Below are 17,542 nucleotides of genomic sequence, written 5' to 3' on the forward strand. Positions count from 1 at the left end.
TAAATTTATCTAATGTATTAATTGACACATGTATGATATGAAAAAAATGCAACCATTGATTGCTGATTTAAAGTAAAATATATAGTCTGCTTACATGTAGTTAGCCGACTCTCGCTTTATCCAGCTATCTGCAATTTGATATCATAATTTGATTGCCTAATTGATTAAATTAACTATCAACTTTATAGGTCAAGGCTTTTATCGACTTGAAACAAAATTATTTGATTATTTCTGGTTCTTTGAGAATTCTTCTTACCTAATTTCTTTATATATATATATATATATATATATATATATATATATATATATATACGCATTTTCAATCAGATCTTATTTTCAAGTACGAATTGTTTAAAATTAAATATATAACGTTTAAAACTTGGGTTGGGTAGCTTATGTATAATATCAAAAGTATTCATATAATGTCAAAGATTTTCATTTAAATTTGTGAAATGGTGCGTACAATGAGAAATCTTGACTTGAATAAAGACATAACTTGTTATCGACATGATGCCCCAATGTTTGCACGACAGTTCAAAAGATATCTTGCTTGTCTTCCCTATTATTATATTATTTTACATTATTTATATTTATATTATTTAATAACTTATTGTTTAATTCTCTTAAATTAAATATTCATAAGATATTCAATATTTTTTTAATATTACCTTCATTAATTTAGGAAATGTTATATTTAATATTAACGTGAGACGTCACTCATTAATTTTACACCACCAATATGAAAGTTTACAAAGAGTTTTAGATGTTTGTAACACAATCACGCATGAACGGTAGAACGGATTTTAATTAAAATTCGAACAATAGACATATGTTGGATTATGATGCAGCTAGTTATTATTAACGAGTTCTTAATATAATATTAAATTTGTTATGCAACACTGATGTAGTAATGACTTATATAAGTGTTTAGAAACTTTGAAATTACATCACATTCAATAGTTTCTTCAAGATAAAGTCATCAGGTGGAAATACAAAGCCAAATTATTATCTGTTACAATTGAACTTTATGAGAAAGTAACCAAGTTTTGTTGAAACTATCTCAGAAACACTCCACAAATAAAAATAGAAGCAAATAGAAACATACAAACAATTAATATTTTTGTTATTTATATTACTAATTCAACATTAGCCGATTTATATTTTCAGTAAGTTCCACTGACATAGAATATACAGATGTTTGTGATCAACTTAATATCATACAGTCCATCTATGCCTTTTTAAGTCGTCCTCTAACCTTATAACCATCCACATGCATACTTATACCTTTCTTAAAACTGCTCCTTATCTCTGCGCGTCACGTGTCCATTATTGGAGTTTTAAATATAGTATATATCGGCGCAAGCGTTATTATCTATAGCTGTGAACGAGGAAAAATTAAGTTGATATTACCTTTATAAATAAATGTAAAATATTCTCATAAACGGAAATGATTTTCTATTAAATCACAAAGTTAATTCGCGATAAAAATAAATTAAATGGTTGTATTTCTTTTTGCTACAAACAGTAATTAAGATCCTCATTTGACTATAACTTCTATATAAATGAATTAAGTAAGTAATTGTATTTCCTTTTGTTAAAAACAAAAATATTAAGTATTTGAGTATATATGTCAAACTAACAAATTAATTAATATCAATGTTTTATAATAAACTAATCTATTGTAAGTAATTGTATTCACTTATGTAACAGAATACTAAGGCATTCAATTGACTATTCAGTATTTTTACTAAAACGCATTATTAAATTAACAAGTGCACAATGTAAAGTTAAACATGATGAATAAATAAGTTAATTTATAATACTTAGTTATTTCTAGAAATTTGTAATAAAATAAATAGAATAAATACATAAAGTTGTGAAACTATGAGCGAGTCTACGAGCGCGCATTTGAATTATTTGCAAAACTAGCGCCCTCTTTTTTAACGGAAAAAGCATTCATGCTCTCGAACATAGTTATAAGAGTATAAAATCAGAATATTCAGTCTAATAGCGACCGAGACACTATACAGTAGGTATTAATGCCTGAGAGCTATAAATATATGTAATTGGAAAGTAAGGAAATAAAATTGTTCAAATAAGAAAAGTATAATTTGTTATAGTTACAAATGAATAAAAGATGAACCAAGACAAATCAAGTGAAGTCAGTAATACTGACATCGCTATGTCCAAAAATCGGGCAGACATCTCTGATTCTTTAATATATATGTAGTGATATTGGAGGCAGTAAGAGAAACGTGTACGTCCACGCCTTACTCTCTACGCTGACGGGGTGTACCAACCCTGTCGTATAATATTGTGACGATCAGTCAGCGGTCTAACATCCATACGAGAACAGACTGTTACTTCTTAACTTTTCTATCATAGAGGCTACTTTCATATATCTTCTGGTAAACTCATTTTTAATTTTGTTAATTTTTCTCACACTACAAATTCATCTCAACATTCGCATTTCAGCTGCATGCAGTCGCCATTCATCCGTCACCTTTACTGACCCACACTCCAACACGTATCGAGACAGCAGGCCGGATTATGTTCTGGTATCTTAAATTTAAGGGTAATTTGCGAGTCAAAGGTTTAAAGGTTATCTTAATTTTATCCTTCCTAAATTAATTTGGTGTAGTTTTTTTATAACGCGGGGGGGAGGAGCAAACGAGCACGCAGCTCACATGATGGTAAATGACTACCGCCGCCCATGATCACCCGCAACACCAGAGGCATGCAAGTGTGCTTTCGGCCTTTTAAAAAGGAATATGCTCTATTCTTGAAGGTTATGACGTCGTATCGGTTTGGTAATACTGCTGCTGGAAGTTAAGTCCAAAGAGTAACTGTGCGTTGAAGAAAATGCCTTGAAAAACGCACGGTGGAGGACCGCCACTCATTCAGATAAGTGGGCATTGATGTTGGGCAAGTTGATGCAATTAAATTTTGTAGCGGATTGTATGGTGATGAAAATCAGAAGTTGGTATCAATCCGAACAATTCCTTTGAGCACTCCCCATTATAAATTCAGTAAAAGATGTACAGAGATGCAACATCTCTACGCAATTTTCAATGGGTCGAGTCGGATTGTAAGGCACATCAATAATTCGAGCCGCCCGGCTTTCAATGCAGTAGAACTCCTGCCCATAGGTAAGAACAGTATTCTTTATGTGGCCGGACTTGAGCTTTATACAATTTTAAGTGATGTCCGGCGTGAAATACTTTCTCACTCACTATTGAGCATTCCTAACTTTTTGGAAAGCAAAATGGCTTCCAAAAAGTAGTCTTTTCCTTCAAATATCGCAAAATTGGACGTCGCTGGAAATAACAACGCCAAGGATTCATAGACTCTACTTATTATTATGGCGCTTGATATTATACCTTCAAATTGTGGAGATAGACAAATGGCGTCTTTTTTGCGGTGACTGCGCAGATTTTACTTTTTGTCTAATACATCATCGCTTTGTAGGAGTGAATTGAGGTCGAATGACTGTAGAGAAATAAGAAGAGATCGCCAAAAAAGAAGAGGTATAAGACCAACCCCTAGTTTAAACCCACGGTCACATTAAACTCGTCAATGTTACCAACAGCCGACCAAATATATGTACGACGACGATACGAGATTGGCTATACATAACCCGAATTAACTCCACGTACTTCACAAGTACATCTTTTTCTATCAGAGCCTACCATCTTAAAATGAGCAATTCAAACTAAATATTTTAACCACTTGAGTGATTGTAATCCTTTGGTGATTGACTCGATTTGTGTCCTTGATAATTACTTTGTTAGTCTAGTTCGACATAATATTCAATTTAAAATATTATTAATACTTTATGAACTTTAGGATAAGCTCTCTAACACTAAATCTACCTTTATCTCTCTAAAGGGAATTCAGGGAAATTATTATTCATTTATTGAACTTTAATACTCTCGGATGGTGAAAACGATGGATTTAACACCACGATGTTAACTATCAGTTAACCGTAAACAGAACAGAAAACATAACCAATAGAGTAGCGTTACGACAAAATAATAACAAGTGGGATATCTATAAATATACCTATCAAAAAAATTGACGATTTCTACTACTTTTTTTTGTATTACTAATGTAACACTATTGTACATATAGTGATGGGTGGTCTCGGCATAAAATTGGCCACCCCTTCCTTTCCTGTAAGTGTCGTAAAAGGTGACTAACCATTCATGCACTCGAACATAGTTATAAGAATAACGGGTGCCAACCCACCTGTCCAGCGTGAGCAGTTACTGGCAAAACCCCTCCTTATGGAGGAGGCCTATGTGTGCCGCAGCAGTGCAGCAGTAACACAATCAACTATAGAAAAGTAATACATTTTTAACTAAAATTAACTAAAGCTATCAATTTAAATACAATTTAGTAGGTATATAAATAGTAGGTGTATGACTAAACGGCTTAAATCATCATTTCAACCATTATCCGTCTATTGGTGGACATAAGCCTCGCCCATAGACTGGCATAAAGAACGGTCCTGAGCCACCTTCATCCACTGAATCCCTGCAATGGCTATCACTCCATCTAGTGGGGGTCGTCCGATACTGCGTTTGCCCATACGGGATCGCCACTCAAGAACCTTTCTTCTTCGTCTGTTGCCGGTTTTTCGAGCTATGTAACCAGCCCATTGCCACTTCAGCTTGGTTATACTTCGGGTTATTTTGGTTCTTTTGCGGATATCCTAGTTTCGGATTCTATCGCGCAACGAGACTCCGAGTAACTTGTAGTTTTTGCATACGGGTAATCGTGTAGGACCATGTTTCGGTTCCATAAGTCATCACTGGCAACACATACTGGTTAAAGGCCTTCGTCTTCAAATGTTGAGGTATTTTGGATGAAAAAAATGTGGCGTAGTTTTTCGAACGCTGCCCAGCTGAGTTGGATTCGTCGGTTGACTTCTCGGTCGAAGTTGGACTTACCCATTCGGACAACTTATCCCAAGTATACATACTCATCGACAACTTCGAGCGTAGTGTTCTCAATCGTAACCGGTATAGGTGTGACATGGATGTCGGACATGATCTTAGTCTGGTCCATGTTCATCTTAAGACCTACCTGTTGAGAAACACCATTGAGGTTATTGAGCATAGAATTCAGATCCTCCAAAGATTCCGCCATATTTTTTTAAATATTCCTTACTAAATGTTTTAAGTAAATTTTAAGCCTGAAAAAGGTTTTTATAAAGAGAAAAATTAGAAAAATATCCGAGAAAACGTGAAAACCTCATTTTTCTTATTCCATATAAACTGTCGAAGACAGATTGTCGCATTTCAATAGACTTTGATAAAACGAAGTCTGTGGGGTCAGTAAGTTAATTCTATTTAGTTATCAACCATTTTAACAAATTGAAATTCACCTGGGTATACCTTGGTGTTAGAAGGATTTAATTGAAGTCAGTTATAATTGATATCAGAGGGACAAAATGCGGACGCAGTGGGAAAACAATTTCCGACCGTGTTATATCGACAGGAAATGTAATTATTAAATTTTCGTACAAAGTTAAGGACTATGGATTTAAAGTTTTATTGCTAACTAATCGAATTCTAATATAACTAAGAATGGCAACAAAGAGTAGAGTAGTTTCCATTTGTAGCAACAGCATCTCAAGCATTTCCATTTCTGATAATAAGTGTATGATTTTATACTCTGTTATTTCATATCTCATCAAAAACATAAATATGAAATGAGAGCCAAGTTCAATATTACGAATATGCGTCGTTTTAACTCCGCCAAAAGAAAGAAGTGAGATCCATATAGGTGGAAAGTTCTGTGTCGAAAATCTTAAAATTTACAACATACAGTCATGCAACATCATAAAATGAATTTATATAACAATTTATTGTTTCATAGTATTGCTACTTAATAGATATTATCAATTATTTAATTTCAATTATATACACAATACATTTATTTTACTTGAGGTGTAATTTAAGCTCAAGATTTGGCTTGGCTAATAAACTAGCTTGATATAAGTCAAAGTGAGTCATAAAAATGAAAGTTTTTAAATGTTAATATATTAATAGCTATTTGAATAACATTTTTGAGATTATGGATTCTAGACAAACTAAGGGCATTTAATAACTGCACCAAATTTCATGTATATAGGTTAAATAGGTTTCGAATTGTAAGAGGGTCAAAAATAGTTCAAAATGATTTGTGTAATATTACACTCGGCTGCCTTTCCTTTTACTTTGAAATTGGCTGAACATGCTGCCGTTTGAGTTACGAAAGAAGAACAAGTGTGACAGAGGGACCTAATACTAATCTGGTAAACGACTTTTATAGGCTTACTAGCTGACTCGGCTAACGTTGTTTTACCATATATAATACATTATTTCGAGAACTATACATGAAAATTTATCTTATTAAAATTATTATATTCGATTACCATCTTACAACCCTATTGCGGTATATAAAAATCGCGATTAAAAAACAGGGGTTGATCGTAAATCATAATAAATAAAAAATAAAAAATTTTGTCAATAAAATAAAAAAATATTTAGGGGTGGGTCACCCTTATCATTGAGAGGTATGAAAAATAGATGTTGGCTGATTCTCAGACCTATCCAATATGCACACAATATTTCATAAAAATCTGTTATACCGTTTCGGAGGAGTTTGGTAACAAACATCGCGACACGAGAATTTTATATACTGGTATTAGATATCTTCTTTTGGTAGGCGAGAACTTTGGAAGGCTGAACATTATTTTTTTCTGCTGTTTGCTATTGCAAAGTTGTTAAACTGTGGTATAAAAGTGACAACTTACGTATTAGAACTTCAAAACTTAATCGTATAATCTTATAACTAAAATACATACATTATTAAGAAAATCCTTGTTCCGTAGGAAAATCTAAGTTAGCCTATAGCAGACTAAGAAGATAATCTTCATTTCGCCTTATAGAAATTCAATATTAATACATCAACTTCAAAGATACGACGAGGCTATATAAAAATGAATTTGTATAAGCCTTTGTACTTTGTCTTTTATACATATTGTATAATATTAACGATTTATGTTCATTTTACCAATCGAATTTCACCAAGAGAATGGAAATCAGAATAATATATCGGCACGTCAAAAGATATCTGCTAATAAACAGGAGAATAAATGCCTTTTACAATACAGGAGAAACAGTTATGTTATTTTTTGTGTGACACTATTCGCATCCTGCAGCTTTGTCCGCGTGACTAGGATATGTGGACTAACCGAAATAAAAACATATATTCTCTTATTCATATAGTACGTATTTTTCATACTGATTGGTTAAGCTACTAACATATAAAAAAGGTAACATACAAACTCATTTCGCATTTATAATATTAGTAAGGATGGTGGAAAGGGGCATTAATTTACCAGCGGGTAGTATGTGCGTAAAATAAAAATAAAAATATATGTTAAATAACAGTACCTTTCTATGATAAAGAAACATTTTATTTGTATTATTTTATAAGAATAAAACTGAATATTTCTGTTAAAATATTATGGGTACAAAAATAATACAAAACAAAACCTCTCCTATAGAAACGGCGCGTCCATCTGTTAAGTTAGTATGGGTGGCTTTACATTTGTTTTGTGACCTATATTTCTTTGTGAAAATTTTATGAGTATGTTGCAGGTCTTTTTATGAGAACACCAATGATTTTCCTTTCACTTAGTAGATATACAAGTAAATGTTACGTAGGATTTTTTAAAAACAAATGTAACACTACACAGGAAAATATCAAAGTACACTTTTGTTGCCATAAATATTTTATTAAATTCCTCATTAGTAATTAGAGTTTACAGTTAAGATAATAGTTAAAAAATAATTATAATAGAATGTTTATATGTAAAGTAGCAGATATTTGATATATTTTTCATTTTAGGAACGCATTTTCTCAATGGTTTTTCTGAATAGGTAGATCTTAAAATGAACATGGATAATACTAAAATCATGTCTAACGTCTATGTCATACCTATACCGGTTATGATTGAGAATACTATGCTCGAAGTTGTCGATGAGTATGTAGACCTGGGACAAGTTGTCTGAATAGGTAAGTCCAACTTTGACCGACGAATCAACTTGGCTGGGCAACGTTTAGAAAACTACGCCATATCTTTTCATTCAAAATACCTCAGAGTTTGAAGACAAAGGTCTTTAACCAGTGCGTGTTTTCAGTGATACACGATTGCCCGTACGCAAAAATATGCAAAATACTTAGCGGGCTATGGAGTGGGCTATGTTCACAGTCTCTTTATGTGATGGAATCCGAACTAAAGTAATCGACATAGCCCGAAGGATAAGCAAGCTATCGTGGTAATGAACTGGTCATATAGCTCGAAGAACCGACAACAGATAGAGAAAAAAGGCTCTTGAGTGGCAATCCTGTATGGGCAAACGCAGTATCGTACGACCCCCACTAGATGGAGTGACGACCTCATATCGTCATAGTCGTAGAATACTGACGGATCTGACAAATATTACATATAAAGATCCGTCAGTATTCTACGACTATGACGATATGCATTGCAGGGAGTCAGTGGATGCAGGTGGCTAAGAAGTTTTCCTTATGGCAGTCTAAGGAGAGGCTTATGTTCAGCAATGGACGGATAATGTCTGAAATGATAATGATGATGATTTCTAATTTGCCGGTGATAAATTCCATTTCCTTTAGATTACTGATTACCTTCAAGATTATTTTAAAGGTTTTAAAATTACTTTTTTATGTAATTTAAAATAACGAACAAGGCCACTGTAGACACCACACATACATACGTATATACAATCTTATAATACATTAATACGCTGGATCCCTCATGGGCTTCCATGCTTTAGAATTAAGGTATAAGGCTTTCATACCCTTTCATATAATATCATATAATATCAGGTGAGAACCTTTATAATAATGAAAACATGTTTTGGTTTGAAGAATGGGATATGGTTATGAAATTACGGGGTACAGAGGCATAACATCTTAGTTATGAATGACTCAGTATACTCTGTTATGTCCATTGTTCATGTCTATAGCCAATGCTTTCCACTTTCTATAAGCTTGATTGCCATTCTATGTTGCATAAAAATTTAGAACGATAATGGTATTTCCGAATGGAATATTCATAAAGGGATATTAATTCACGAAGTCACAGGACAGCTTATCTGTAATTGACAATGGCGGAAAATATCCTATAAAGACATCGAGATTGTGGTGTACTCGTGCGGAAAAAAATGATACGCAGATGTGACGTCGCAGTACGCGAATCATTTCGGTGTCGCATACAAAAACATATCCGGCAACCGTTTGTCTCTTATCCAGCGTACAAACACTATATCTGTTTTTATACAATTTGAACTACATATATCGCGGGATTATTTTTTTTATTTTTTTATTTTATTAAAGTTAACAAACAGTAATACAATATATAATTATAATAAGATTACATTTAAATGTGATTAATAGTACTACCAACAACGTTAACTACAGATTGCTATATAAAGAAAGAAAGTATATAAACATGCAAATATTGCCGAGAAGTGGAGCTGACCATTATATCTATTAATTAAGTTAAATTATAAATAACATTGACACAACCACGTCACCGGTACAAATTATGCAAAACAACCAACAAAAAAAAAAAAAGTTATTTAACTATACACATGTATTTTATAATTTATTAATTATGTGCACGCATTACTAAATTCCTGAGAGAGGGAGGAGGTTACTAATTGTTTAGCTACCATTTTTTTGAAAGTTAATGGTTTAGTAGCAAATATATCAATATTATAAAATTTGTCATTATATATTTTCAAAATTCTATTTATGGGTGAACGAATACCGGAATTGGTACGGTATCTGTTAATTGCAAACAATTCTTGTCTTCGTGAATTTCTCATTTGTGTACGCACTGGAACTTTATAATTTATCTGATTTGTTAATGAAATACAGTCATATTTACCCTGAATAATATCATACAGAATCATAATCTCTAGTTGTATGCGCCTTGATTTTAAGTCTTGCAAATTATATTTATACAATAATTGGTCATATGAACGACGGTTATGAGAAAATTTATATTGTAAACGTCGCAAAAATTTTTTCTGTACCATTTCAATTTTATCACAGTAAAACTTATAAATAGGATTCCATATAGTTACAGCATATTCCAATTGAGATCGAATAAGGTTTTTATATAAATATAAATAAGTAGTGGGTTTCTTAAAGTTATTCGTACATCTCATTACAAAACCATACATTCTGTATGCCTTAGCAACAATATTATCAATATGTGTATCAAGCACAAGTCTAGTATCCAATGTAAGACCTAAATCTTTAATTGTTTGTACATTATCAAGGACACAATTGCATAATGTATATGAAAAATTACTAATATTTCGTTTCCTTGTGAAGGTTATAGTTTTGCATTTATGCAAACTGAGAGTTAATTTATTAATTTTACAGTATGCAGTGAAACGGTTTAAATCTTCTTGAAAAAGTATATGATCGTTAGGAGTGTCGATTATATGATAAATTTTAAGATCGTCTGCATATAATAAAATTTTACAAAAATTAAAACATGTGTAAATATCATTTATAAATATAATAAATAGTAGGGGCCCTAGAATTGATCCTTGCGGCACTCCTGAACTTATAGGTACATTATTAGATTCGTAACCATTAATAATAACTTTCTGGGTTCTGTTTGTGATATATGATTTAAACCATCGCCAAAGATTGCCTCGTATACCGTTATACGCAATTTTTTCTAAAAGACGTTTATGATCTATTGTATCAAAAGCTTTCCGGAAATCTGTATATACACTGTCTGTCTGTTTGTTTTTGTCTAGTGTGTCAAATAGATAACTCGTATATAATAGTAAGTTTGTACTTGTAGAACGACGTTCTACAAAACCATGTTGCTGGGGAATAATATTATTATGTATGATCGGATAGATAATATTATGAACTAGTCTCTCAAGAAGTTTTGATAGAGCCGGCAAGATTGAAATTGGGCGATAATTTTCAATATTTCTTTTACAACCACCCTTATGAATTGGCACTACACGTGCTGACTTCCAAATAGTTGGGCATACACCTTCGTGTAGACATTTATTAAATAGATAATGTAAGGGCTTGCATATAGTACTAGCAGTAAATTTTAAAAAAATTGCTGGAATATTATCAGTGCCAGTACCCTTCGATGCATCAAGCAATTTAAGTTCTTTGGAAATCTGTCCATATGTAAATGTTATATTGTGTATTAATGTATCATTACTATAATTATATTCGAAATTAACATTGTCCATATTAAAATCTTCTGTAACAGATGAAGGTTCAAAGACGGAATGAAAAAAATCTGAAAATAAGCTACATACTTCATGTGGCTCATCAGTTACTTTATTTTTATAGTAAACCGAGTTAGGAATGTCATCAATATTTTTATGATTAGAAACAAATGACCAAAAAAATTTTATATTATACTTAATACTACTTTCTACCCTACAAATATACTCTCTATGACATTTTTGTGATTCCTTTTTAAAACGTTCTCTATATAAAGAAAAAATTTCATAGTCTGACCTATTTCCATACTTCTTCCATCTAATCCACGCCTGATTTTTATTTTTGAAAATATGTATTAAAGAAGATGTAAACCAAGGCGGAAAGCGAGACGATTTTGTGAATTTAACTGGAACATGTTTTTTTATTAACCCATAAATAACTTCATAAAAACTATTAACGGCAGATTCAGCCGATTTATCTTTAAATAAATCATCCCAATCTACTTTAGACAATTCTTCATTTATTAATGAATAATTAGCGCCTTTAAAGAAATAATAAGTTTTAATTTTAGAAGGTATACACTTTAAATTAAAGTTGACAGGGACAAGAAAGTAAAAAGGTGGATGGTATTCGTCTACCGGAATAAGAGAGACTGGCGCAGGCAACAATTTACAGTCTACTATATTAGTTAAAACAAGGTCCAATAATTTGTTATTTTTATTTCTTACAGTGTTCAACTGAATACAGTTCATTTCAGTACTAAAGGATGCCAGTTTTTTGTCTATTAAAGTAGATCTACTTGTAAGAACTGGTTGTAGATGTAGTCCATTAGAATGCCAGTCAAGTGTAGATGAATTGTAATCACCAACTATGCAGTATGTTTGGATGTTACGTTCATATACTATATGTTCAATGTATTCTGTGTATGAGGAGTATATATCTACATGCTGATTTGGTGGAATGTAAACAGCGCTCAGTAGGCTAGTAATACCGCCGCATAAGCGTATCTCCAGCAACACGAAGTCAATAATAGGTGCTGGCGATGGGCATACGGCAACCGGGAGCGGTAAGCAGGGTAGCACGGCGAGCCCACGCAGCACAACTACGAGCACCCCACCGCCGTCTTTTCGCCCCGTTGATATTCGATCCCTATCACAACGGTATAAACAATAATTATCATGGAATGGCAACGCATGGGGGGTATCATGGGCGAAACAGTATACTCTGTTATGTCCATGGCACTGCTCATGTCTATAGGCGATGGTTACCACTTTCCATTAGGTGGGCCGTCAGCATGTTTGCCATTCTAAGTTGTATATAAAAAAAATCATAGGTACGCGCTTGCGAATACGCAATTTCTGAAAAATCATCATCATCATCATATTTTAGCTATTAACTGTCCACTGCTGAAGATAAGGCAAGTAAACTGAATACAAGCCTTCCCCATATGGGGAGTTTTGCTAGTAGTTTCCACGCTTGGCAGGCAAGTTGGCAACCGCAGTTATACTTTTAGTGATGTATTAAGAGGGACTGTGTTGCCTATTCCTCAAATATTAAGTTCCCTAAGTTGTTTCTTTCGACACCCACGGGAAAAAAGAAGTGGCGTAGTCTATATATGGCATAATTCAGAAAAATATATATTCTGAATTATAATTATTATTTTATATAATATTTAATTTAATGTTTAATAAAGATGTTATTAAATATTTACGAACTCTTGAGAGGAGCAATAGTTCGAAACCCACGATATCTACTATTAATTCGTGGAAATATATTCTACTACCGTTTCCTTAGAAATTGATATATGAATATTTCTCGGTATTATTTATTTAACTGGTAGAAAGTTCTGTTAAAGAGAAAACTGACCTGGAAGGATTATTTCCATTATCATATAGTGAGGCAATGCATACTCTTGCTGATCAACAGTGACTATACAGATATTTTTTTTTATTTGTAAATAATTTTATCTACTAATGTTAATTTTATGTTTAAATAGAGTTTAGTTTTTTCTTTATGATAAAACTAAATTATAATTATTTTTGCTAATATAAATATAATTAATTTAGAGATCAACATGATATATATTATTCATTACAATTTCAATTTTGTTAGTGAAGTTTAATAATGTCTAAAAATTATGATAATTTAATATTTTCACTTAGCGACTGTGGAATCAAAGAACACAAAGACTTTATTAGAGCTGCCCCTTCTTGGTAGCCTTTCGACCCTCATAATTATGGAACAGTCATCATCCATCATAAAATGAACTGCTTTCAAAGTCTAAACTAATTAAGCACTTTATTAAGGTTATTTTGACAATTTCCGTTAGGTATACATTTGTTTGTAACAAAATTTTAATGTAAAAGATGCTGATTTAATGTATTTAAGTTAAAATTTTAATGTTGCATGAATATGAAATTGTTATTGTGAGAAAGGCTTTTTTGAAATTCACACGGGGCATCTGAGATTTAGCGCGTTAACATTGCTCGTGTAAGAATCATCTAGATACAAGGAAATGTACTTATTCAGTAATGTCAAAATAATTTTATTTGTTTTAGATTAATTTAATATTGTTTTAGATACTATTATCATATTAACCGTTATCTGTTCATTGCTGAATATAGGCCTCTTCCTTTAGAAGGAGTATTGCCAATAGTTGCCAAGCTTGGCAGATGGATTGGCAACCGCAGTTAGGCTTTTGGTGATATTTTAATAAGGACACTGCTGCTCATTCCTCAACCATTAAGTTCCTCTTAGTCGCTTCTTATGATACTCATGGGAATGGTAGGGGTGGCCCATTGTATGCCGATATATATTAAATATTATAGTAATAAATCTTATTTGTAAACTTTATCTGTTAGAAAATAACGGAAAAATTTTAGCAACGGGTAATAAGATATGCTTATTACCTGTCTGTAATAATTCTGACATTTTGCCGATAAACTCTGGATTGTTTTGTAATTAATAAATAACTACTACTTAGTAACTGAACTATAGAATAACAATTCAACTTAATAATGAAACCACATTAATACATAGATGTTTAGATAGACATACAACCAGTTTATTTCATTCGTGTCTTTATTTTTAATAAATTTTAAAATATGGAGGTTCTCAATTCGCTTGTATTTTTTGTTTGTTATCTCATGACTTCGTCACTAATAAGGCGTTTTAGAAAAATCTTTTTTTATCTAAAAAAGAAGTACTTTCACATTGGTCTCGTAGAAATTTTATTAAAATCCGTTCAGTCGTTTAGTATTTAAATCAAAATAAATAGTTTTACCACGACTGCAGTTAGGGTTATTTTTTTTATGAAATAAAAACCAATTATAAAGACTAATTTAAACCTTAAAATGGTTTAAATTATTTTCAACCATTTATTATCCACTCTTAAACTTAGGCATAGACAAAACAATACCTCAATATGTCTTTCCGTAGATTTAATAAATAACGATATTAAATTAATTCCATTTTTAGGACTAGTAATTTAATGTAATTTTAATACAATATTAACTATATTACCTATTACAATATTAACTAGATACCAAAAAAAATAAAAAGAAAAAATACAAGCCCCTAAGAAACTTATGTCACTTAACAGTATCAATTCGCCTCGGATAATATTTCATTTTTTTCAATTTTCTACTTTATAATTATTTTTTATAAAAAGCATCTTTCAAAATCTTTTTATCAATTTTTATAATAGCAGTAATTTTCCCCAAGGACTCACGGGCTTCACCAACCACTGATGACGGTGATAAACCGCCTGAAAATCCTATGGCTGGCAATAAACAATGATGGCAATAAATGGCTGGATGTTATTATGATTACGCCGTTTTGTGCACGAGAAATTGTCTCGAGCGACCTCTAAATCGTTCCGATACAATTCGAATTGCAAAACAGAATTACTTAGTACATTTTCCTTTTATAAGGGACTTATTTTCTTCTCGTTTTATCATTTGTCACTGTTATAAAGAGCTTATTATATTATTTACAAATTAATAGACTTAATAAAAAAGGAAAGTTAAAATTTAGTAAACAAGTATTAAAGATTGTTTCTTAAAAAAAACGCGAGTGTTTAATTTCGATTACAATGTGGAAAATATCGGTAAGAACTCTCTTAGAGCATAGATTAGAGGTAACCAAATAGGTGACATTACCAAAAAGGATCAATAGATTAATAAATATGGCGGAAGCGAAAGAGGCCTGTTCGAACGCATTTGGCTTTCTATTATTTCTGCTTACCCGAATAGGAGACAGCCTTAACGTATACGAGTATCTTTGTATAAGCGCATTATCTTCTACTTATAGGAAAGTATCGGAGGATATTACTCGCATATCATCGGTTGTCGTGATGTTGACAGTGTAGTGAATAATTTGAATCAGTCAATCATTATTGCGGACATCCATATTTTTAGTAACAGAAGATTCCCGAGAATTAATCTTAAATCCAATATAATTAAAATGCTTAAAATAAATCACCGCTTTTCCGTTGTTACTAGACTGGTTATCTTCATTAAATTCTTCCAATATTTTTTAAATAATTTTATAAAAAGAACGGAAAGAAGAGTTAATTGTGTAACAGTTTAAGTTTAAATGGCGAAAGTCTCTAAAATCCATTTATATTGCAGGTATAATATTGTACTCTATGTCTGTGTAGTACATCACATAATCCTGTAAGTTGCCAACACTGGGGCGGAACGGTTGGTACGATGGGAAAATTTAGGTGAGATTAGCTAATGGGTGTGAAGAGGGCTTGTCGCTATCACAATTGCACTAAATTTACCTAAAGTAAGATAATGGTTACTCAGGGGGAATGAACATCTTATTAGCATATTAATGTGGACAAAACAGGTCGCATGACTTAAATATAAATAAGAGAAGCAATAATTTAATCCTACGCTCGTATATCAAACGGACTTCAATTAATTTATATCAATTAATTTTTATTAATAGACACAATTTATTATATTATACAATTCGATATTTTTATATTCTTGAAAATCAATACATTACTTCTTCTTTGTTCGTTTTTTATTTCATTTTATTTTTAAATTTTGAGAAAAAATTCTAACTATATTTTTAGCTCCAGTTTCGTTGTGGTTACGACAGTATCTCAATATTTTGCTATGTCAATAGTGTGTTGTAGAGCAAACAATCGTTCAGTATAAACAACTACAGTTATAGACATCCACACTAGTGACTCCATTTTGGACATTTTCATTCGTCGACTTTTGGAAATGGGCTTGAAGGTATTTATATTAATTGATTTAGAAAGAGTGAAAAAAATTTAGTGCAAGATAATATAATTAATAATATTTACAATTAATTAATTCAGAGATATAATAAGTCGCGATACACAAATATTTTTCCTAAATCAATTCCTTAAAACAAGAATATGTCAAACATGTTACAATTTATTTTTCTGTGCCTAAGTAGGTTTCAACACATAGGTTGGTGTACGCTACACATTATACGTAGCGTACACATATCTTGAGAAATTTTGTCTGTAGACAAATTTTGCATTATCTGTGTCTGAACACACTAAGCTTACTTGAACCATTTGAGGTTTTGGTAACCCCGTTTGCGCTATCGGTATATGATGATAGGTGAGGACGAAATCAGGTCAGTTGGCCCGTTGTGACAAATCAATCATGTTTTTAGGGGAAATTGCGTGAAGGTCTCTCTGACAGAGTGTATTACTATGGGGCCGCTGGTCCCCGTTTATAGTAATTCTTTTTCCCCGTGAAATATCATCTGGTCGTTCGGTATCAATATGGCTCGCACGTTATCTTTTAACTTAAGAAATAGCTACCATTCCATTAGTTCCATTCGTTCCATGAACAACACATGAGGGTCATGCGGAAAATAGGAACTAATGTTGTGTTACCCTAAAAATTACACTTTCTTATAGATCCTAGAATATAAACTTATCATATATATATATATACTTTTTATAAATATACATTATACATAAATGTATAATGTATATTTATAAGAAAGTTAGTTTATAAATATTTGATAGTTAATAATAACTACTTCTTTTAAAAGTTAGAATAAAAAATGAATAAATATGTTTATGACTGTTACCCTGAACAGTATAATTAGAGGTATTTGTCGACTGTTGTTGTGAAAATAAAACAAACATTATTTATAATTATAAAACTTCTAAATTTGCCTATTATGAAAATAAGTTCTAAATTCGCGTAACATAAACAGAAAAAGCAATTCGAATGAAATAAGAAAC

General features: G+C 31.8%; 1 protein-coding gene across 1 annotated transcript in view; it reads right to left on the reverse strand.

Moving 5' to 3' along the window:
• The window catches only part of LOC113517253 (uncharacterized), a 171,110-nt gene that overhangs the window by 43,846 nt on the left and 109,722 nt on the right, over window positions 1-17,542 (reverse strand). The gene's annotated exons all lie outside the window — the stretch shown is intronic.

The sequence above is a fragment of the Galleria mellonella genome, unplaced genomic scaffold (assembly GCF_026898425.1).
Source record: "Galleria mellonella isolate WM207_F2 unplaced genomic scaffold, CSIRO_AGI_GalMel_v1 utg33, whole genome shotgun sequence".
In the NCBI taxonomy this organism is placed as follows: Eukaryota; Metazoa; Arthropoda; class Insecta; order Lepidoptera; family Pyralidae; genus Galleria; species Galleria mellonella.